Here is a 22,496-nt window from a genome sequence, read left to right on the forward strand (position 1 = left end):
AGGTGACAGCCTGGCTCACTGATCTTGTTAACTCTTTACAGGCAAAAGAGATATGAAGTACTTCTGTTCCATTAACTCTTAACTATCCATTTATGACAGGGATGAAAAGTCAGAGTTTTTGCAGAATGGAAGTTCTGAATCATTTCTAATGAGAAACATCAAAATGTCCTTATTGAACCCTTAAGGAAAAAATGTATCATAAAAATGTGAATGATAATGATGAATCAGTTAAGAACATCTTACTACATGCCCCAAAAAGCCAGGATACCACAACTGAGGAAGAAGGCCATTTTGGTTTTGTTTTTTTTTAAAGTGACCTGCTTTAGAGGAGAACTTACGGCAGCTGTAATATACATTGGTAATATATACACACACACACACACACACCAATGGTATTGGTCCATTACTAGATAAAAATGGTAGAATTATCAGTAATAATGCAGAAAAGGCAGAAATGTTCAATAAATATTTCTGTTCTGTATTTGGGGAAAAATAGATAATATAGCCTCGTCTACATTCTTTGTATTCCACTAATATCTCTAGAGAACATTAAACAGAAACTACTAACATTAAACATTTTTAAATCAGTATGTCCCAATAACTTGCATCCAAGAATTTTAAAAGAGCTGGATGAGGAGCTCACTGTACCATTAATGTTAATATTGAGTTAGTTTTGAAGACTGAGGAAGTTCCAGAAGACTGGAAGAAAGCCAATGTACTGATTTTTTTAAAGGGTAACTGAAATGACCTTGGTAACTATAGGCTTGTCAGCCTGACATTGATCCTGGGAAAGATAATAGAGCAGCTGATATGGGACCTGATTAATAAAGAATTAAAGAGGGGTAATATAATTAATGCTAATCAACATGGGTTTATGGAAAATAGATCCTGTCAAACTAACTTGATATCTCTTTTTTATGAGATTACAAGTTTGGTTGATAAAGATAAAAGTATTGCCATAATATACTTAGACGTCTGTAAACTAGAACAATATAAATTAAACATGGCACACATTAAATGGGTAAAAACTGGCTAACTGATAGGTTTCAATATAATTGAAAAGGGGGAATTGTTATTAAACGAGTATGTTTCTATTGGGGTCCCTCAAGAATTGGTTCTTGGCCCTGTGCTATTTAATATTTTTATCAGTGTGCTTGAAGATAAATAATTACTGATAAAGTTTACAGATGACACACAAATTGGTGGAGTGGTAAATAATGAAGTGTACAGGTCATTGATACAAAGCAGGGATTCAACATAACTCATGGATTCATAAGCTGGGTGCAAACAAACTATGAGTTCTAATATGGCTAAATGTATACACGTGGGAACAGAGAGCGTAGGCCATACTTACACAGTGGGGGACTCTATCCTGGGAAGTAATGACCCTGAAAAAGATTTGGGGGTTGTGGTGGATAATCTGCTGAACGCGAGCTCCAGTGTGATACTGTGACCAAAAGAAGTAATGTGATTAAATAAATAGGAGAATCTTTAATAGGAGTAGAGAGGTTATACATGAGTGATAGACTCAAGGAGTTCAGTCTATTTAGCTTAACAAAGACAAGGTTAAAGGGAGACTTTGTTAGACTACAAGTATCTACCCAAGGAACAAATATATAATAATGGGCTCTTCAATCTAGCAGAGAAAGGTACAACACGATCCAATGGCTGGAAGTTGAAGCTAAACAAATTCAGACTGGAAAAAAAAACTTTTAACAGTGAGGGTAATTAACCATTGGAACAATTTATCAAGAATTGTGGTGGCTTCTGTATCATTGACAATTTTTAAATGAAGATTGGTTGTTTTTCTAAAAGATCTGCTCTAGGAATAGAGGGGAAACTCTCTGGCCTGTGTTATACAGGAGGTCAGACTAGATTATTACAGTGGACCCTTCTGACCTTGGAATCTATTAATCCATGACACATTTTGTTTTGATAATGTTAAAATGTTTCATGTCAAAGCATTATAATATTATATATAATATATTATATTAAATATGTATATAATAACAATAATATAAGATAAAAGTCTAAGCAAAACAAGAAAGTCAAAATAATCTATTCTGAAATACTCTATTTTGATTTCAAACTGTTTCAGATTTTTTTCAAACAAAAATTTCAATGAAATTGGCACATTGCTGGAGAACATTTTGATTTTGACAAAATGACCTTTTCCAATGTTAAACTGTTCCTTTTATATTTTGTTGACCACTCTAATACTTATATTCTCTAATGGTATACCAAGTGTTTCTATAATTCCTCAATGACCTGATGTTGTTCAGAGGTTTTCATAGATTCATAGTGTACAGATAGGTTGACAATTTTGCTACCTGAAGTGTGATTAAAATTATTTTTCAAGACTAGTGTCCACATTAAAATAAATGGGACTGGAAGAAGTTGGGAAAGAAATTAGTTAACTTTCTCTACGATAGAAACACTGCTTTGAGTCGTGATAGAATAGGTAACTCTCTTCTCCTTTGTAAAGTCTAGTACCATAAAAGAAAGAGCTCAACAGTAGAACTGTAGAAAATGATCTGTGTTTATCTGGTAATCTTTCCATTTGATTTTGCTAATTTGGGGTAAAATTCTCATGAGTCCAGAGGTCCACCATGAAGCCTAGGCAGTGCATAAGCCCTAAATTTCACTGTTGGTCAAGGATAAAATTCTGGCATTTCCTGCCTGTGAACATAATTTTTTATTGGAAAAAATCAAACTCTACCTCAAGACAATATTCAAAATATTCACATCTTTCCTGTTATCCAATATTTTTTTAAGTTTTATAGAGAAATTGTGCAAGTTTGTGGAGAAATGAGCTTTTGATGATGATTTGGCAGGTTTTTTGGATATCACAGAAGGTTAGGGTTGGAAGAGACCTCAGGAGGTCATCTAGTCCACCCCCCTGCTAAAAGCAGGACCAACACCAACTAAATCATCCCAGCCAAGGCTTTGTCAAGCCAGGCCTTAAAAACCTCTGCAGCTTGAGGTCTTCAAACCACAATTTGAAGACTTCAATAACTCGGACATAGGTTAGGGGTTTGTTATAGAAGTGGATGGGTAGGGTTCTGTGGCCTGCTTTGTGCAGGGGGTCGGATTAGATGATCACATTGGTCCCTTCTGACCCTAGAATCTATGAGTCTATGAGTCTATTGGAGATTCTATGACCTCCCTAGTCACCCATTCCAGTGCTTTACCACCCTCCTAGTAAAATAGTTTTTCCTAAAATCCAACCTAGACCTCCTTCATTGCAACTTGAGACCATTACTCCTTGTTCTGTCATCATCCACCACCAAGAAGACCCTAGTGCCATCCTCTTTGGAACCCCCACTTCAATTAGTTGAAGGCTGCTATCAAATCCACCCCCCACCCCTCGGCTCTTCTTTTCTGCAGACTAAATAAGCCCAGTTCCCTCTGCCTCTCCTCATAAGTCATGTGCCCCAGCCCCTTAATAATTTTCATTGCCCTCCACTGGACTCTCTCCAATTTATCCACATCCTTTCTGTAGTGAGGGCCCAAACCTGGATGCAGTACTCTGGATGTGACCTCACCAGTGCCAAATAGAGGGAAATAATCACTTCCCTCGAACTGCTGGCAACACTCCTACTAATACAGCCCAATATGCCATTAGCCTTCTTGGAAACAAGGGCACTCTGTTGATTCATATCCATCTTCTCTTCCACTGTAATCCCCAGGTCCTTTTCTGCCGCTTAGCCAGTCGGTCCCCAGCCTGTAGCAGTGCATGGGATTCTTCTGTCCTAAGTGCAAGACTCTGCACTTGTCCTTGTTGAACCTCATCAGATTTTTTTTGCCCAATCCTCCAATTTGCCTAGGTCACTCTGGACCCTGTCGCTACCCTTCAGCATATCTACCTCTCCCCCCAGCTTAGTGTCATCTGCAAACTTGCTGAAGGTGCAATCCATCCCATCATCCAGATCATTAATGAAGATGTTGAATAAAATCGACCCCTGGGGCACCCCACTTGATACTGGCTGCCAACTAGACATCGAGCTGTAGATCACTACCCTTTGAGCCCGACAGTCTAGCCAGCTTTCTATCCCCTTATAGTCCATTCATCCAATCCATACTTCTTTAATTTGCTGGCAAGAATGTTGTTAGAGGCTGTATCAAAAGCTTTGCTAAAGTCAAGGAATAACATGTCCACTGCTCTCCCCTCATCCACAGAGCCAATTATCTCATCATAGAAGGCAATCAGGTTGGTCAGGCATGATTTGCTCTTGGTGAATCCATGTTGACTGTTCCTGATCACCTTCCTCTCCTCCAAGTGCTTCAAAATGGATTCCTTGAGGACCTAATGCATGATTTTTCCAAGGACTGAGGTGAGGCTGACTGGTCTGTAGTTCCCCGGATTCCCCTTCTTCCCTTTTTTAGAGATAAGCACTGTATTTGCCTTTTTCCAATCATCCGGGACCTCCTCTGATTGCCACGAGTTTTCAGAGAGAATGGCCGATGGCTCTGCAATCACATCAGCCAACTCTCATAGCACCTTTGGATGAATTGCATCTGGCCCCATGGACTTGTGTATGTCCAGCTTTTCTAAATAGTCCTTAACCTGTTCTTTCACCACTGAGGGCTGCTCACTTCCTCACCATGCTGTGCTTCCCAGTGGAGTAGTCTGGGAGCTGACCTTGTCCGTGAAGACTGAGGCAAAAAAAGCATTGAGTACTTCAGATTTTTCCACATCATCTGTCACTAGGTTGCCTCCCCCATTCAGTAAGGGTCCCACACTTTCCCTGACCACCTTCTTGTTGCTAACATACCTGTAGAAACCCTTCTTGTTACCCTTCACATCCCTTGCTAGCTGCAACTCCAGTTATGCTTTGGCCTTCCTGATTTCACACCTCCTTGCTCAAGCAATATCTTTATACTCCTCCCAAGTCATCTGTCCAAGTTTCCACTTCTTGTAAGCTTCCTTTTTGTGTTTAAGCTCATCGAAAATTTCTCTGTTAAGCCAAGCTGGTCGCCTGCCATATTTGCTATGCTTTCTACACATCGGGATGGTTTGTTCCTGTGCCCTCAATAAGGCTTCTTTAAAATACAGCCATCAATCCTGGACTACTTTCCCCCTCATATTAGCCTCCCAGGGGATCTTGCCCATCATTTCCCTGCAGGAGTTAAAATCTGCTTTTCTGAAGTCTAGGGTCCATATTCTCCTGCTGTCCTTCCTTCCTTTTGTCAAAATCCTGAACTCAATCATCTCATGTTCACTGCTGCCCAGGTTGCCACCCACTTCTACTTCCCCTACCAATTCTTCCCTGTTTGTGAGCAGCAGGTCAAGAGGAACACAGCCCCTAGTTGGTTCCTCTAGCACTTGCACCAGGAAATTGTCCCCAACACTCTCCAAAAACTTCCTGGATTTCCTGTGCACTGCTGTATTTTTCTCCCAGCAGATGTCAGGGTGATTGAAGTCCCCCATGAGAACCAGGGCCTGTGATCTGGAAACTTCTGTTAGTTGTCCAAAACAAACCTCATCTACCTCATCCTCCCAGTTTGGTGGTCTATAGCAGATGCCCACCACAACATCACCCTTGTTGCTCTCGCCTCTAAACTTAACCCAAAAACTCTCAACAGGCTTTTCTCCAGTTCCATACTGGAGCTCTGAGCAACCATACTGCTCTCTTATATATAGTGCAACTCCTCCACCTTTTTTCCCTGCCTGTCCTTCCTGAACAGTGTATACCTATCCATGACAGTTGTCCAATCATGTGAGTTAGCCCCCCAAGTGTAAATTACCATTTACTTTTATGCAAATAGTGAACAATTGGCGCTAAAACCATTTCATTTTACACTGAACTAAGTTGTATAGATAGTACAGATGTAGTGACTAGTTTAGATTGGTCTCTGTGGGACAGTTCCTCATCTGATGTAATTCAGCATAACTCAATTTACCCCAGCTGTGGATCTGGCTCTGCATCTGTAGGAAACACTCACTTCCAAGTTAGAGGCATTCTGTGACTATTTCCTCAAAACACTAATAAATGACCTTTGCCCAAGTGTAACTAATGAAATATGGTGCAAAACAGTGGAGAAGCAGGCGTGTTTCTGGTTTTGACAGAGCCTGTTCCAGCCCCGTATGCTGTGTTAACCCACAAAATATATCTTGTTCACAACACAGGTTAGGGAAGAGGAAATGGTATGACTTAGAGTTTAGTATTCAAGCCTCATTCGCTAGATTGAGAGTACCAGGCATTATAACTGTGATAACTTCATTTTTCTGACAAACCCATCAGAAGCTGAGAAATAAGCTTCCCCATTCATGTTGCACTTTTAAAGCTTTGATCATGTTATACTCCCAGATTCTGCACTACTCCTTATCCCCACAAATGTCTGTGTTGCCTCGTGCAAAGGGAAGCCAAGAGAAATGCAAATGCAATTTACATGAGTGCATTGAAAGACCCACAGTTATGGCTAAATATCTCTTTGTGTTGAGGGTAATATATACAAATGAAACAGGATCTCCTTGGGGGAGATTGTTACGCATTCAAATCAATTCTAACTTTTCCCTATCTGTAATTCCTTTTTTATATATTTAAGAATTTTAGAACGAGGGGCGGCTCTAGGCATTTTGCCGCCCCAAGCACAGCAGGCAGGCTGCCTTTGGCAGCTTGCTTGCGGAGGGTCCGCTGGTCTTCACGTTGCCAGCAGAGTGCCCCCTGTGGCTTGCCACCCCAAGCACATGCTTGGCGTGCTGGGGCCTGGAGCCGCCACTGTTTAGAACAGATGGGGAGAACGATTGTGTGCTTGTGTGTCTGAAGAAGGATGCCTAGAGGAGAAAATGTCTCCTGCTTCACTTGAAAGATGCTGGTTGAAGAGGGATTTACAAGTCACAGTTTGGCAGAGTTGCTAGAACCTTGCTTTATTTTCTCCTGTTAGTAGAATTTATTGTTGTTGCCTGGGAGAAGAGGTAAAGGAAGTGTCTATATGAGCATTTATTAATGAATATTCCTGTCTGACATCCATGACAAGGAAACCCACAGTTCTGCCCACTCATTGCATCCCATGGGGCTTCCAACAGTGAAGCAGAGTATCTGCAGCAGAGTCACTGGAGATGTGCATTAGAGGAGAAAAAAGCAATTTTGATGCATCTCATAAAATGTTGAGTTCAAGAAGAGATTTTTCTCTACATACAGGAGACATGTAAACTTTCCTCTCTGTGAAGCCAATTGCCACTGTGGTTAACCTATTATAGTGTGGAGTGTTTAGAATTTTGACTTACTTATCTTAGAAGTAAACACCTCATTTACTTCTGTGCTTCCTAAGTGCATTGTTAAAAGTATTAACACAGTGGGCCAAATCTTGTAGTCCTTTTTCAGGAAAGGTGCCTATTAAAGACATTGGACCATACTCTGCTCAACGTACATTGGTGAAAAGCCAGAGTCAGCTGGCATAATTGAGAGGCTAATGACAGTTTGCCTAAATCAGAACTGCAAGATTGGATGCAACATTGCTAGAGAGTAGGTATTTTTTGGTGCAATCCAATCCTTCTGTCTTCCAGAGCCTTCACATCGAGGGTGAGTATCAGAATAATCCGCTGGAAAGGACAAAAAGCCACTTTCAAGAAAGACTTTGCAGTTAAGTAAAACTGCACCTATGTGTTAAGTGTAGCAGCATGAAAGTTCAAGTATTACAAAACCCTTCTACAACTGTATTTTCTATTCAATGTATTAGGAAAAGTTTTAATTTCAATTGGCATTTCTGTTATCTCAGCCAATGCTGGCAGCAGCCATCTTGATGAAAGGTACCAATTTGTGACACTCTCAGTATGAGAACCTGTAATAACCTAGTACACCTGTGACACCTTAATCTCCCTTTTGTAACTGAGATGCACTGACAGTAAAGAAATATGGAAGAGACATGCTTGCAGCCTACGCATACAGCAGAGAAAGAAAACAAAAATCTGCACAGATTCTATAACGGAACAGAAAATGATAGGTAGGATTTAGGTCCAGAAAATTTGGTTGTATAGGAGATGCACCCTCCCCATCTGAACTTAATGGAGCTGTCTTTTCTGTCATGTATTTTTAGGTGCCAGTCATTGTAGCATTCCCGCTCAGTGCTTTAAGAGACAGAGACAAAAAAAACCCACTCCTCATTACTTTAACCCGGGGTAGGCAACTTATAGCACGTGTGCTGAAGGTGGCACATGAGCTGATTTTCAGTGGCACTCACATTGCCCAGTCCTGGCCATCGGTCTGGGGGGCTCTGCATTTTAATTTAATTTTAAATGAAGCTTCTTAAACATTTTAAAAAACCTTATTTACTTTACAGACAACAATAGTTTAGTTATATATTATAGACTGTGACAGACCCAAACCAGTGGGGTACAGGAGTCTGGTAGAGGGCAAATATACTGGTCACTAGATGAGTAGTTTTCTGTTCCCTGAGTGACCAGAACAGGGGCTGCACTACAGTAATCAGGAACCTGCTAGAACCAATTAAGGCAGACATGCTGATTAGAACACCTGCAGCCAATCAAGGCAGGCTAATCAGAGCACCTGGGTTTAAAAAGGAGCTCACTTCAGTTTGTGGTGTGCATGTGAGGAGCTGGGAGCAATAGGTGCAAGGAGCTGGGAGTGAGAGGCTGTGCTGCTGGAGGACTAAGGAGTACAAGTGTCATCAGACACCAGGAGGAAGGTCCTGTGGTGAGGATAAAGAAGGTGTTTGGGGGAGGCCATGGGGAAGTAGCCCAGGGAGTTGTAGCTGTCATGCAGCTGTTACAGGATGCACTAAAGACAGCTGCAATCCACAGGGCCCGGGCTGGAACCCGGAGTAGAGGGTGGGCCTGGGTTCCCCCCAAACCTCCCAACTCCTGATCAGACACAGGAGGAGCTGACCCAGACTGTGGGTTCCACCAGAGGGGAAGATCACTGAGGTGAACAAATCTGCCAATAAGTGCAGAACTCACCAAGGTAGAGGAGGAACTTTGTCACAAGACTTATAGAAAGAGACCTTCAAAAAATATTAAAATGTATTACTGGCATGTGAAACCTTAAATTAGAGTAGTAGGGTACATACAAATCGCACCTGAGTTCATCCCTACGCAGCTGTTTAACCATCCAGGTGGTGCCTTCACACCTACACTGCTACTTTGAGCCATGTACTGCCTCCACTCTGCTGGAGCCTTTCCCTGTCAGAGGCAAAGACTCTAGTGGGGGGAAGGCAGCTGGGAAATGGGGAAAGGCTCTAGCAATGGTGAGCGGAGTGGGTTTCCCATCAGAGGGAAAGAATTTGGCAGTGGGGAAAGTCTCTGGCAATCCCCTGCTGCTAGAGCCCTTCTCTGCCACAGTGAAAGACTCCAACTGTGGGGAAAGGCTCTGGCAGAAGGGAAGCAGAGGGGAAAGGCGGTGAAAGGCTCTGGCAGTGGGGAGCAGCTAAAGCCTTCCACACTGCTTCCTCCACCAAAGCCTTTCACTGACATGTGTAGCTACACTCTGCAGTGTGGACCCGGCATGTTCTTCATTGCAGCTTGAAGCTACATATGCCCTACACGCAGCCAAAGGTGCAGTAAAGTGTAGATGTAGCCTATCTGTATGTCTACACAGCAGCCTACGGTTGCCAGGCATCTGGTTTTTGACGGAAACACCCAGTCGAAAAGGGACCTGGTGGCTCTGGTCAGCACCACTGACCAGGCCGTTAAATATCTGATCGGCGGTGCAGCAGGGGCCCAGGGCTAAGGCAAGCTCCCTGCTTGCCTTAGCTCCACGTGGATCCTGGAAGCAGCTGCCAAGTCCTAGTGGCTCCTAGGCATATGGGCGGCCAGCGATGCTCCACTCTCTGCCCCTGCCTCAGTGCTGGCCCCACAGCTCCCATTGACCAGGGAACCTGAATCGGCTCAATCAACATCAAACATCCATCTGCAGCTCCTGGAAAACAGTCTCCTCCTTAGAGGATAAAGCTGTTGATGCTGAAAATATAAGCCGCCATTTCAATATATGCTTCCTGTGTCTTCCTGAAGTAGTAGGAAAAGCTCAATATAAGTAACTGTTTTTGTCAATGGATCCCAGTCCTCTGTCTAGGTAGTATGCTGGTTGTTTATACCTCAGTGACAGCAGCAGTGCACTAATGCGAGGCTATATGCCAATGGCAAACCCAGTGGGCCTGACTGTGATTTCATATTTGTAGGCACTGTTGACAGTGGAGTTACTCCTGATTTACACTTGTGAAAGTGAGATCAGAATCTGCACTGCCGTGTCTAGTATGGAAAAGTGTTCTGCAAATGTACCACGTGCACCGTGAAAGCTCAGCATTTGTGTTTGAAAAATGCCATTATTGGTTTGTTACAATGAGGTGGCTAATTGGGTCATATGGAATGTGCTTGCTGCCATGAAGGAGTGCTTTACTGTTCCTTATACTCCCTTAAAGCAGGCAAACGTAACTTTAACTTACACCTCCCCTTGTGTTTCATAATGGGCCAAATCTGACACCCTGCTGTGACTGCTTTGTGCCACCTGATTTTGCAAGAAGCTGAAAAGCCAACAGTTTGAGCCAGCTGAGAATTCCTCCTGAATGGGGAAATCCTTACATAGCATTAAGTTGCTGTAGTGACTGCTAGGCCATCCCATTGCAGGATGTAGTATCTGGTGCAGGGACTGTTGTCTGAGGAAAGGTGGCATACCTTTGCCTATTCCCGTGAGGTCCTGCACAGTTCCAATAGGGCCTGATTTTGCTGTCTTCCTAGTTTCTCATCTGTGTAACTGCACTGACTCCAATGGTGTAACATAACACCTTATTTACTCTGGTGTCAGAATCTATCCCATTGAGTTCCATGGGAACTGAGCCTGCTAATGCCACTCTTGTCCTGAGTCCAACCACTGAATACCAGATTGGTTCAGGTGACTCTACTTTGCTACTTACATTCATTTTCTGATCCATGATTCTCCCCTTACACCTGTGGGTAGATCCTACTATCAGATGCAGGAGGGCAACTCCCATTGAAGTCAGTCGGAGTTTCATAGGTCCCTAATATCTAGTTTACATTACTGTTTATGACATCAGTAGAGCTAGTTGGAAACCAGAACTTCCATTCCACAGTAAAATTCTGACATTTTGAAATGTGTTTTTGTTTGGAATCAGAACAAAAAGTCAAAAATTCCTATGAGACAAGGTGGGTGAGGTAATGTCCTTTATTGGGCCAGCTTCTGCTGAGACAAGCTTTTGCGCTTACACAGAGCCCTTCATCAGGTCTTATAGACTCATAGACTCTAGGACTGGAAGGGACCTCGAGAGGTCATCGAGTCCAGTCCCCTGCCCTCATAGCAGGACCAAATACTGTCTAGACCATCCCTAATAGACATTTATCTAACCTACTCTTAAATATCTCCAGAGATGGAGATTCCACAACTTCCCTAGGCAATCTATTCCAGTGTTTAACTACCCTGACAGTTAGGAACTTTTTCCTAATGTCCAACCTAAATCTCCCTTGCTGCAGTTTAAGCCCATTGCTTCTTCTTCTACCATTGGAGGCTAAGGTGAACAAGTTTTCTCCCTCCTCCTGATGACACCCTTTTAGATACCTGAAAACTGCTATCATGTCCCCTCTCAGTCTTCTCTTTTCCAAACTAAACAAACCCAATTCCTGCAGCCTTCCTTCATAGGTCGTGTTCTCAAGACCTTTAATCATTCTCGTTGCTCTTCTCTGGACCCTCTCCAGTTTCTCCACATCTTTCTTGAAATGCGGTGCCCAGAACTGGACACAATACTCCAGTTGAGGCCTAACCAGCGCAGAGTAAAGCGGAAGAATGACTTCTCGTGTCTTGTTTACAACACACCTGTTAATGCATCCCAGAATCACGTTTGCTTTTTTTGCAACAGTATCACACTGTTGACTCATATTAAGCTTGTGGTCCACTATGACCCCTAGATCTTTCTGCCATACTCCTTCCTAGACAGTCTCCTCCCATTCTGTATGTGTGAAAATGATTGTTCCTTCCTAAGTGGAGCACTTTGCATTTATCTTTATTGAACTTCATCCTGTTTACCTCAGACCATTTCTCCAATTTGTCCAGATCACTTTGAATTTTGACCCTGTCCTCCAAAGCAGTTGCAATCCCTCCCAGTTTGGTATCGTCCGCAAACTTAATAAGCGTACTTTCTATGCCAACATCTAAATCGTTGATGAAGATATTGAACAGAGCCAGTCCCAAAACAGACCCCTGCGGAACCCCACTTGTTATACCTTTCCAGCAGGATTGGGAGCCATTAATAACTACTCTCATGATAGTCTTGTAACTATCAAAATGTTTGTTTTGCTAATGTGGAAACAAATATATAATATCATAATATATATTAAAAATAATATTTAATATAATAAGGTTGAAACAAAATGAAACTCTGTCAAAACAAAACTTTTTGAAATTGTCAAAATGTAATGAGAATGCAGAACATTTAATCAAAATTGATGCATTCCCACAAACCATTTCGAATTTGATGAAAAACTATTCCATCAAAAGAGTTTGGACTAGCTCTAATCATCGGCTTTGAATCTAAATCTAAAGAGGCACAAGCTGATGTAACTTACCACCTGAGGAAAAATGCCTGGAAAAATACTGTAGGTGCAAGCAAATTAGTGTGTCCTAGAAGAATAATTTGAACTTCATTGGCAAATATTAAACAACAAAATCTTTACATTTGTTTTCACATTCACATATGTGTAGGCATTTAGATTTGTTGCATCAGTTTCATCAAGACACAGCAGCCAGGACTAGAAGACTTGCTGTCAGTCTCTTCATTGATATGATTAGAACAGTCACACTGCTGACAAAGGTTTTAGGGTGCTCATTTAGTATAAGATGCTTGGAAATCTATTTCTCCATAGCATAATGCCTAAGATCCATGAAACACTGAAGGGCAATTTAAAAATAAAAACAACCTTGGCACTGAAAGAACTGATATCAGGCGTAGCTGACTTGACAGCATGCATTTGGACAATTGCTCAGACCATGGACATGTCAGTCACGGTCTACTGGGTGCCATTTCCTAGTATCCATATCCCTTCCACGCCCCCAGCAAAATGCTGCCCCAAAATGCACATTTCTCAGTTTTTCCCTTTGGTAAAGAACACACTGCCACTCAACATTTTTGGTCCAGTTACAAAATGACTTACTTCCCAGGCCCAGAGATGTGTGTGTATGCTTGAGAGAGAGAGTGAGTTTGAAATTGTCATGTCTGATGATAAATCCAAAATATCTAAATTGAAAGTAATGGCAACTAAAAGCCAGTCAGATGTTTTGTCATTTTTAGATGTAATAGCATGAAGCATTCTTGATGATGACAGAAATATTAAGCCTTAACTGACTGAAAAAGTCTGTGGTTATTTCAGTCACTCTCTTAAAGCCTATTGTATTTCTAGGTGAACTTTAGAAGTACAACAATCTTCCAGAACTGAAACTTACATTGGAGGAGCCCATTTGTTTGAATTGCCCATATTATATTGTGGAGAGATCCCAATTACCAAAAGAAATATAAAGTGTCTAGTGATTAAACATCAGGATGCAATTTAGCAAAGGGTATTAGTTTGAACTCTGAACAATGAACACTTATGAAACACTTTCGCTGTCTATTTAAGCCTTTTGAATTGATAACAGAATAAATTAACTTTGGCAGTGTATCCCTTTGCCAAGTTCTCCTACTTAGACTAATTTTAAAACTGAACTCTTAGAAAAATGAAACTATCTGATTATGGACAATGTGCTGCTGGGTGTGGAAAATTATCTTAGACCAACTAAGACTGAGCGATTAGAATTAATACTCTCTACTTTTCCAGGCCACAGTTCAAACTCTTTAAATGTTCTGGATTAATCTGGGATAGAGCATTGCAAAACTGTTCTATTTACTTTCCTGAGGAAAGGCATTTGCCAAAGGATCCATATCTTGTGCAGAGACTAGGAAATTAGTTCAGCTGTGGCTGGGATGATAGGTACCCTCAGAAGTTTTAGATACGATCTTCTCCAATACCCAAAACAGAAAAACAGTAAGACAGATTCTCAGCTGGACTGACTTCAGCAGAGCTATGACAATTTACATCAGCTGAGGATCTGGCCAGCTTTAACTGCATTGATATTTAAGGGCCAGATTCTTATACTCTGTCTCATGCTGACTACTCATGGAGTAAGGTACTGTTCAGTATGAGTAAGTGTATCACAATCTAGCTACAAATATCTGAATTGCCCCAGTGACTTTCAGGAAAAATTGTATAGAGATTTGGTGACCAAATTCTGCCCTCCAATACATGCACCCATGTAGTCAATGAGCCAACTTCTGCCCTTAGCTACACTGGTGTAAATCCAGAGTAAGGACTTAATTGACTTCAGTGGAGTTACTCCAGACACACACCAGTACAACAGAACACTATTGGGTGTCCTGTACATATTACCTGAGGGCAGAATTTGACCCGCCGACTTTACAGATGAATATTAATTGTGTGCTACATAACAAGCCTACATTTGGAGTTCACAAGCAAAGCTCAAAGTTGGTATCTGAGCTGCTTCTTCTGCTTCATTTAGTGATATGCTTATCTGTTTCTCTTTATAAACCATGTTCCAGGTAAAGTTGTGCATGATGTCATCTTTTAAAAAACCAAATCACATAGAATACATGACCAGCAGTTTCTAATTATGAGTAAATTGTTCCCACTTCCTTTGGGACAGATTGTTCATCTGTGCAAAGGCCAGATACAATGGGGAGAGTGGTATATAAGGATTGTTGAACTAGATTAGTGCTCCATCTGCTTTGGTTTCCTTCTCACCAAAAGTCCCCAGTACCAGATGTTTCAGACAAATTGTACAAGAAACTCTTCCGTGACAGTTATGGGATATCCTGCCCTTAGGGAAAGTTTCCTCATGGCCCTGAACCATTATATCCCTTCCAAAGCAGGACAAATTCCCAGATAGATTTTTGCTCTAGATCCCTAAACAGCCCCCTTAAGAATTGAACTCACAACCATGGGTTTAGGAGGCCAATGCTCAAACCACAGAGCTATTCCTAGTGAACATCTAGTAGTAGGATCTCTGGTTCATGGTTATTTTTTCTCTCCTTTTTTAACCTACATTTTTCTAGGCTCTTTTAAAAAGTGAATGTAGCCTTTCTGAAAAGTGCTTTTCTGACAGCTCTCGAGAGTGCAGTCTTCTATTTACTGGACCTCTACAACAGTACATATAGGAAGCAATGCAAATTTCCTTACACAGCAGCAGAAATGTGCACTGCTTTTCTTATCCCCACAGCTAAGAGTTAGATAGGTGGTAGTTTGGTTTTCATTATCAGTTAATTCTTGGCCTTTCTGATGAGGAAGTGTCATAACATTTTTTCCCAGATCTGGACCTTAGGGTCCAAAATATGGGTGTTAGCATGAAAACCTCCAAGCTTAGTTACCAGCTTGGACCTGATAACGCTGCCACCAGCCAGGGATTTATACAGTGCCTAGCTCACTATGGTCTCCCCAAAACCTTCCCTGGGGGACCCCCAGACTCAGATTCCTTGAGTCTCACAACAAAGGGGAATAAACCATTTCCCTTCCCCCTCCTCCCCTCCAGGTGTTCCCTCCCTGGGTTCCTGGAGAGATATACAGAAGCAAGCTCCGTGAATCTAAACTTAGGCCATGGCTACACTAGAGAGTTGCAGCGCTGGTGAGGGGGTTACAGCGCTGCAACTTAGGATGTGGCCACACTTGCAAAGCACGGCCAGCGCTGCAACTCCCTGGTTGCAGCACTGGCTTACACCCGGTCGAGCCTCGGGTGTAGCGATTCCAGCGCTGGTGATCCAGCGCTGGTCAGCAAGTGTGGACCCCACCAGCGCTTTTATTGACCTCCGGGGTATAAGGAGGTATCCCAGAATTCCTGTCCACAACAAACCGGAAGAAAGGGAGAGCTCGGAGTTCAGCCAAACTGCTTATTTAAAAAACAAACACAGCTCCTGTTTGCTGAGCGAGCGGAGGCAGGCAGGGGAATTACTTTGGAATGTTCACAGCTGTTTGCTTGAAGAGAGAAACAGCACTCTCACCGGCAGAGGGGGAGGGGATGGCTATTTAGGAGTACATAATTTGCATTTAGTGAATGAGAGAGGAGTGGGGGAAGGGAGTCAGAACTTTTAAAATGATTGAAGGTAGGCACTGTGTGTCTTCCAGTCCTTAGAACTTGCAAGGCAGGGAGCTGAGAACAGTGTCAACTCCAAAAATCCATTCTGTCTGTCTCCTCCATGCTCCCTGTCACATTCCACCCCACCCCCCTCTTTTGAAAAGCACGTTGCAGCCACTTGAATGCTGGGATAGCTGCCCACAATGCACCACTCCCAACAGCGCTGCAAATGTGGCCACACTGCAGCGCTGGTAGCTGTCAGTATGGCCACACTGCAGTGCTGGCCCTACACAGCTGTACGAACACAGCTGTAACTACCAGCGCTACAGAACTGTAAGTGTAGCCATGGCCAGAGGGACTCCACCCTCCCTGTTTCCAGTCCTGGAAACACAAGTACCGAGATAGCTAATCTCTTTTCCCTCCTCACCCAGAGGGTATGCAAAGTCAGGCTTAGTAAATCTAACACAAAGAGATTTTCCCCCTGACTTCTTCCTCCCACCAGTTCCCTTGTGAGCTGCAGACTCAATTCCCTGGAGTCCCCACTAAAGAAAAAACTCCAACAGGTCTTAAAAAGAAAGCTTTATAAAAAAAAAGAAAAATACATTAAAAATAGTCTCTGTATAAGGTGAAAATATACAGGGTCAATTGCTTAAAAAAAAGTGAATAAACAGCCTTATCCAAAAAGAATACAATTCAAAACACTCCAGCAACTACACACATGTAAATACAAAAAAACAATATAACCCTATTGTCTTACTATCTTTGTACTTACAACTTGGAAACAGAAGATTAGAAAGCTGGAGATAGAGAAATCACTCTCAGAGCCGAAAGGGCACAGACACAGCACAAAGAACTCCACAAACTTCCCTCCACCCAGATTTGAAAAAGTCTTGTTTCCTGATTGGTCCTCTGGTCAGGTGTTTCAGGTTACTGGTGTTACCCCTTTATAGGTAAAAGAACATTAACCCTTAGCTATCTGTTTATGACAGGAAGGGGGCCCAATTACTAGGTGCAAATTGTTGCAAAGGAATGGTGCCAATCATGGTGATTTTATGATATCCATAGCTGTACACTTGGAGCAGGGCAGACATCTTCTCTGTTTCACATAGCCCTGTAAACAACCATGGTATAATACCTATATTTGATGACTGTTGAATTGGACCAGGTACAATGAAGCCTCCATGTTCCATTTAGCCATTCAGTCCCTCCTATTACATTTTTCACATTCAAAGGCTGACTATTTGGAGGCCTTGAAAGTTAAAATGATCTGCCAGTCATTAAATCATTAATTACTGCCATGCTGACTTGTGTTCCTCCAGCAAAACAGTGATGACATGTCAGCCATCCTGCATTGGCTAAAGTTGTGATGTCATTATTGGCAGTATCCTCTTCCGACAGTAATGACATGGCCATTTGACAACTTCCTACAATTATCCAGGTATTTTAATTCTTGACCATCTCAAGGGGTGCTGTGTAAACCTGAAATGCCAGCACAAACCCCATGCTCTATGTAAATCCCACTTAATCTCTCAAAATAGGTCTTCACTTAGACTTAAGTGGTATATAGGCCTGGTGCTGGCCCTTTGCACAGGGGTAAATTTCACCCTCAGTGCACAGGATTGGATTAGTACTCTGCAATGTGTTCTGAGTAAAGGATGGTTTGTAGTAGCCCTTTTCCAGGAGAGTCCTTCTTTCTGCCTTGTTCCATTCGGGAAATAAACTGAGCCAACTCCTTTCCTGGTCCAGTTTACATGCCTCTCCAGGTCAGCTCAGCAGTGCTGGCCTGCAAGTTTGGGTGGGGAGGCTCTGTGCACCACCCCCTCCCCGAGTGCCGGCTTCGCAGCTCCCAATGGCCGGAAGCTGTGTGGGTGGTGCCTGTGAGCGCGAGGACAGTGTGCAGAGCCTCCCTGGCCACCCATGCACCTAGGGGCTGCAGGGACCTGGCAGCTGCTTCCTGGGAGCTGTGATAAGCGCTGCCTGGACTCCACCCCTCAACCCCCTGCCCCAGCCTGGAGCCCCCTCCTGCACCCCAAACTCCTCATCCCTAGCCCCACTCCAGAGCCCACACCTCCAGCTGGAGCCTGCACCCCCTCCCATACTCTGAACCTCTCGGCCCGGAGTCCTCTCCTGCACCCAAAACCCCTCATCCTTGGCCCCACCCCACAGCCTGCACTCCCAGTCAGAGCTCTTACACCTGTTCTGCACCTAGTCCAGTGAAAGTGAGGTTGGGGTACAGCAAGTGATGGAGGAAGGGGGATGGAGTGAGCAGGGTGGGGCCTCGGAGAAGGGATGGGGGGGGCAGGGGTGTTCGGTTTTGTGCCATTAGAAAGTTGGCAACCCTACCCTCCATCCCAACCCTACCAGCATGAAAGCATGATGCTAGCCCATGCAGGGCCCTAAGCAGGACTATTTTGGGGCCCTCCATAGCACATATAATAAAAAGCGAATAGGAGACCCCCTTGAGCTACTCGGGACCATGAGCAATTGTTTAATTTTCTTATGCTTAGCTTCGGCCTTGCATGAAGGCATTTGTATTGCTTTGATGTTTTCACTTTATAAATGAACAACTGAATCGATAAATATTAACATAACACATATTGCTGTGGCAACTCAGCACTTGACACAAAAAATTAAAAACGAATTACATAAGCCACCCACAGTGGGGAGCTTTAGTGGAGATAAATCTACTGCTGCTCATGCCAGAAAAACAGATTGTCTAGAATCGAAACAAAACCAAAGACACTTCCACGTTGAACAAAATAAAATAAATACACCTGGGTCTCTCTTTGGAACTGATGATGAAGCTTTGATGACCCTGCAATGTGTACTGGAAATGGGGAAGATCATGCCAAATGAGAATGGATTTACCAGGGCTGGCATCAATTACTTGCAATACTTGAAGCTCACATCATCTCCTGATACTCAGAATGGGATTGCCAGCGATCCCCAGATTCATGGGACAGGCTGTTGTTTTTTTTTCCACAGGTCTTCCCCTCAAGTGTAACTTTCAGAACAAATCAAAAAGTGTGTTGTGATGATGTTCCATCCTCATAGACTCATAGACTCTAGGACTGGAAGGGACCTCGAGAGGTCATCGAGTCCAGTCCCCTGCCCTCATGGCAGGACCAAATACTGTCTAGACCATCCCTGATAGACATTTATCTAACCTACTCTTAAATATCTCCAGAGATGGAGATTCCACAACTTCCTAGGCAATCTATTCCAGTGTTTAACTACCCTGACAGTTAGGAACTTTTTCCTAATGTCCAACCTAAATCTCCCTTGCTGCAGTTTAAGCCCATTGCTTCTTGTTCTATCATTGGAGGCTAAGGTGAACAAGTTTTCTCCCTCCTCCTGATGACACCCTTTTAGATACCTGAAAACTGCTATCATGTCCCCTCTCAGTCTTCTCTTTTCCAAACTAAACAAACCAATTCCTTCAGCCTTCCTTCATAGGTCATGTTCTCAAGACCTTTAATCATTCTTGTTGCTCTTCTCTGGACCCTCTCCAATTTCTCCACATCTTTCTTGAAATGCGGTGCCCAGAACTGGACACAATACTCCAGTTGGGGCCTAACCAGCGCAGAGTAAAGCGGAAGAATGACTTCTCGTGTCTTGTTTACAACACACCTGTTAATGCATCCAGAATCACGTTTGCTTTTTTTGCAACAGTATCACACTGTTGACTCATATTAAGCTTGTGGTCCACTATGACCCCTAGATCTCTTTCTGCCATACTCCTTCCTAGACAGTCTCTTCCCATTCTGTATGTGTGAAACTGATTGTTCCTTCCTAAGTGGAGCACTTTGCATTTATCTTTATTGAACTTCATCCTGTTTACCTCAGACCATTTCTCCAACTTGTCCAGATCATTTTGAATTTTGACCCTGTCCTCCAAAGCAGTTGCAATCCCTCCCAGTTTGGTATCATCTGCAAACTTAATAAGCGTACTTTCTATGCCAACATCTAAATCGTTGATGAAGATATTGAACAGAACCGGTCCCAAAACAGAACCCTGCGGAACCCCACTTGTTATACCTTTCCAGCAGGATTGGGAGCCATTAACAACTACTCTCTGAGTACGGTTATCCAGCCAGTTATGCACCCACCTTATAGTAGCCCCATCTAAATTGTACTTTCCTAGCTTATCTATAAGAATATCATGCGAGACTGTATCAAATGCCTTACTGATGCAGTATCACAGCACAATGGAATTTTGTCCCAATGGGACAGCTTTGGCAGTACACAATAACATCGTTACTAGTAACTGACATCATGTCATCACATGTCATTGTGAATGTCGTGGACAGGAGGGGGTTAGGAAGAGTCCCTAGATCTTGATGCCTGCCCCAGCAGTTAGTAAATAGTGAAAAGTTTTTGACTGACTTTACCTTCGCTGTGCAAGGTAATAATTATTTGACAATTCTAATGTTCTTCAGATCAACGGAGTCACACAGTCTATTCTCAGACACATCACGATTTCTCATGTCTGCAGGTGCATAGCCTTTAATGCACAAATGAACGTGAGATGTCACCCAGATTACATTAAACTTTCAACATGAAACAGTTGTTTCTGTTGTTCTAGTGTTATAACCAATACTCTGCCATTAAGATTACTTGGTGCTAAGTTGCATACACATTGCATTAAAAAGCCTTTTATGGCTGAGTGCTTTACTTGTGTACAGTGTGCTTTGCATATTAGCCGCTCCCCTGTGTGTGTTACTGTTTTTAAAGATATGTTTTTAGGCATGTAACTTTCCGACTAAGACAAAACTGTAACCCAATGATTAGGGAGCGCTCTTTGGCCTGTGTGCACTGATGCTGAGCTGTGCCTGGCAATTTTATGTAGCATATTCTTAACCACAGGGTACAGACTTGGTCATGCATAATTTAATTTATTAAAGTTAAAATACACATTAGACCTCATGCCCTCTGAAGCAGGAAACCAGTAATTTAATTTAAAATTAATTTGCTATGAAAGCAGAAAGACATTTGAAAAGGACCGGTACAAACTTGACATTCTGAGAACATTTGTATGAAATGCAATTTACTTAACCAACCATTCTCCTTTTCTCCAGTGTTATTTCAGATAGTTATAGTTTTAATAAGAGATTTTTTTACCTCACATCTCTTCAGCTGCCTTCTGCGGTGAGGTAGCTGTAGAATCAAGGAAGGTGGGGTATGACTTGTGGGGAGAGAAGGGACAGAGAAACTTCTTTAAAACATTATTGTTAAAATCCAGTTACACTTGTAATCTTTTTCTCAGCATGAAAGTCCCTCTAAGTATTTCAGCATAAGTCTTTGAAATCATCTTGAGCTTTATTCATATTTCAGTAGCAGCGGCAGTAATGATATAAAGTATGGTAATACTTTGTTAAGCTATTGGAGTTACAGGCTAGATTCTCAGCTGGTGTAAATGAGTGGAGCTATGCTGATTTATACATATCTGTTCTTACAAATTTAGGGTCCAATCCTACAAACACAACCAGGCATAATTCTTAGTACTCTGAGTAATATAGAATTCTGCAATAGTGATCATCACACCTGCTAATAAGTGTCAGAATTTAATGGCACTACTTGTAGTAAGCACTATGGCAAGTAGTAACTATTAGCAGAATATGACATTCCGTTTCATTCACAATTGGGGCTCTGATTAAGCAGTCCATCCCTGTTCAGTAAAGTATCTGAGCATGTGTGTAACTTTAAGCATGTGGTTAAGTCTTGTTGATTTTACTGGGCTCCAGAATGTACTTAAATGCTTTGCTGAATGGGGTAGACTTAGTTCATGAATTGGGACCTATATAGAAACAATGATAACGGAAAGCTGGCCATAATGCGAGAAGGTTATGCTTCCCCGTCTTCTAAGATTGTTTTATCTTTTTCGATGTTCTGTGGGTTTCCTTCCTCTTAAATTTGTCTCTTTCCTTCTTTTCATGTGGTTTTCTTTCTACCATTAAGTACAGATGTGTACAGTACTATAGAATATTGCAGGCTTACCTACCTCTGGTGCTTATGCTAAGGCTGTCTAGCACTTTTGTGGATAAAACTTTTGTCGGTCAAGGGTGTGAAAAAACACACTCCTGGCCAACATAAGTTTCACCACAAAAGTGCCAATGTGAACAGCACTATGCCGACATAGATACCGCTGCTTGTTGGAGGTGTTTTAATTACGCTGACAGAAGAGCTCTCCCCCATCTGCATAGAGCGGTTACATGGGAGATTGTATAGTGTCGCAGCTTCAGCAGTACAGCTGTGCTCCTATAAGGTCTGTAGTGTAGACACAGCCTGAATACCACTGCCTGATTTTGTGACTGCAGATTCCATCTCTCAATTATTTGGCTGAACTGAAATCACCTCTTTGTGTTGTTTCCAGTCACTGGAGACAAATTCTCTCGCAAAAAATAGAGACTGAAA

The 22,496-nt window shown here is 42.5% G+C and overlaps 1 protein-coding gene across 3 annotated transcripts in view; it reads left to right on the forward strand.

Annotated features, from left to right (window-relative positions):
* The window catches only part of LOC127045478 (sodium channel protein type 5 subunit alpha-like), a 365,137-nt gene that overhangs the window by 215,781 nt on the left and 126,860 nt on the right, over positions 1-22,496 (forward strand). The gene's annotated exons all lie outside the window — the stretch shown is intronic.

This window comes from Gopherus flavomarginatus, chromosome 2 (genome assembly GCF_025201925.1).
Source record: "Gopherus flavomarginatus isolate rGopFla2 chromosome 2, rGopFla2.mat.asm, whole genome shotgun sequence".
NCBI classification, from domain to species: domain Eukaryota; kingdom Metazoa; phylum Chordata; order Testudines; family Testudinidae; genus Gopherus; species Gopherus flavomarginatus.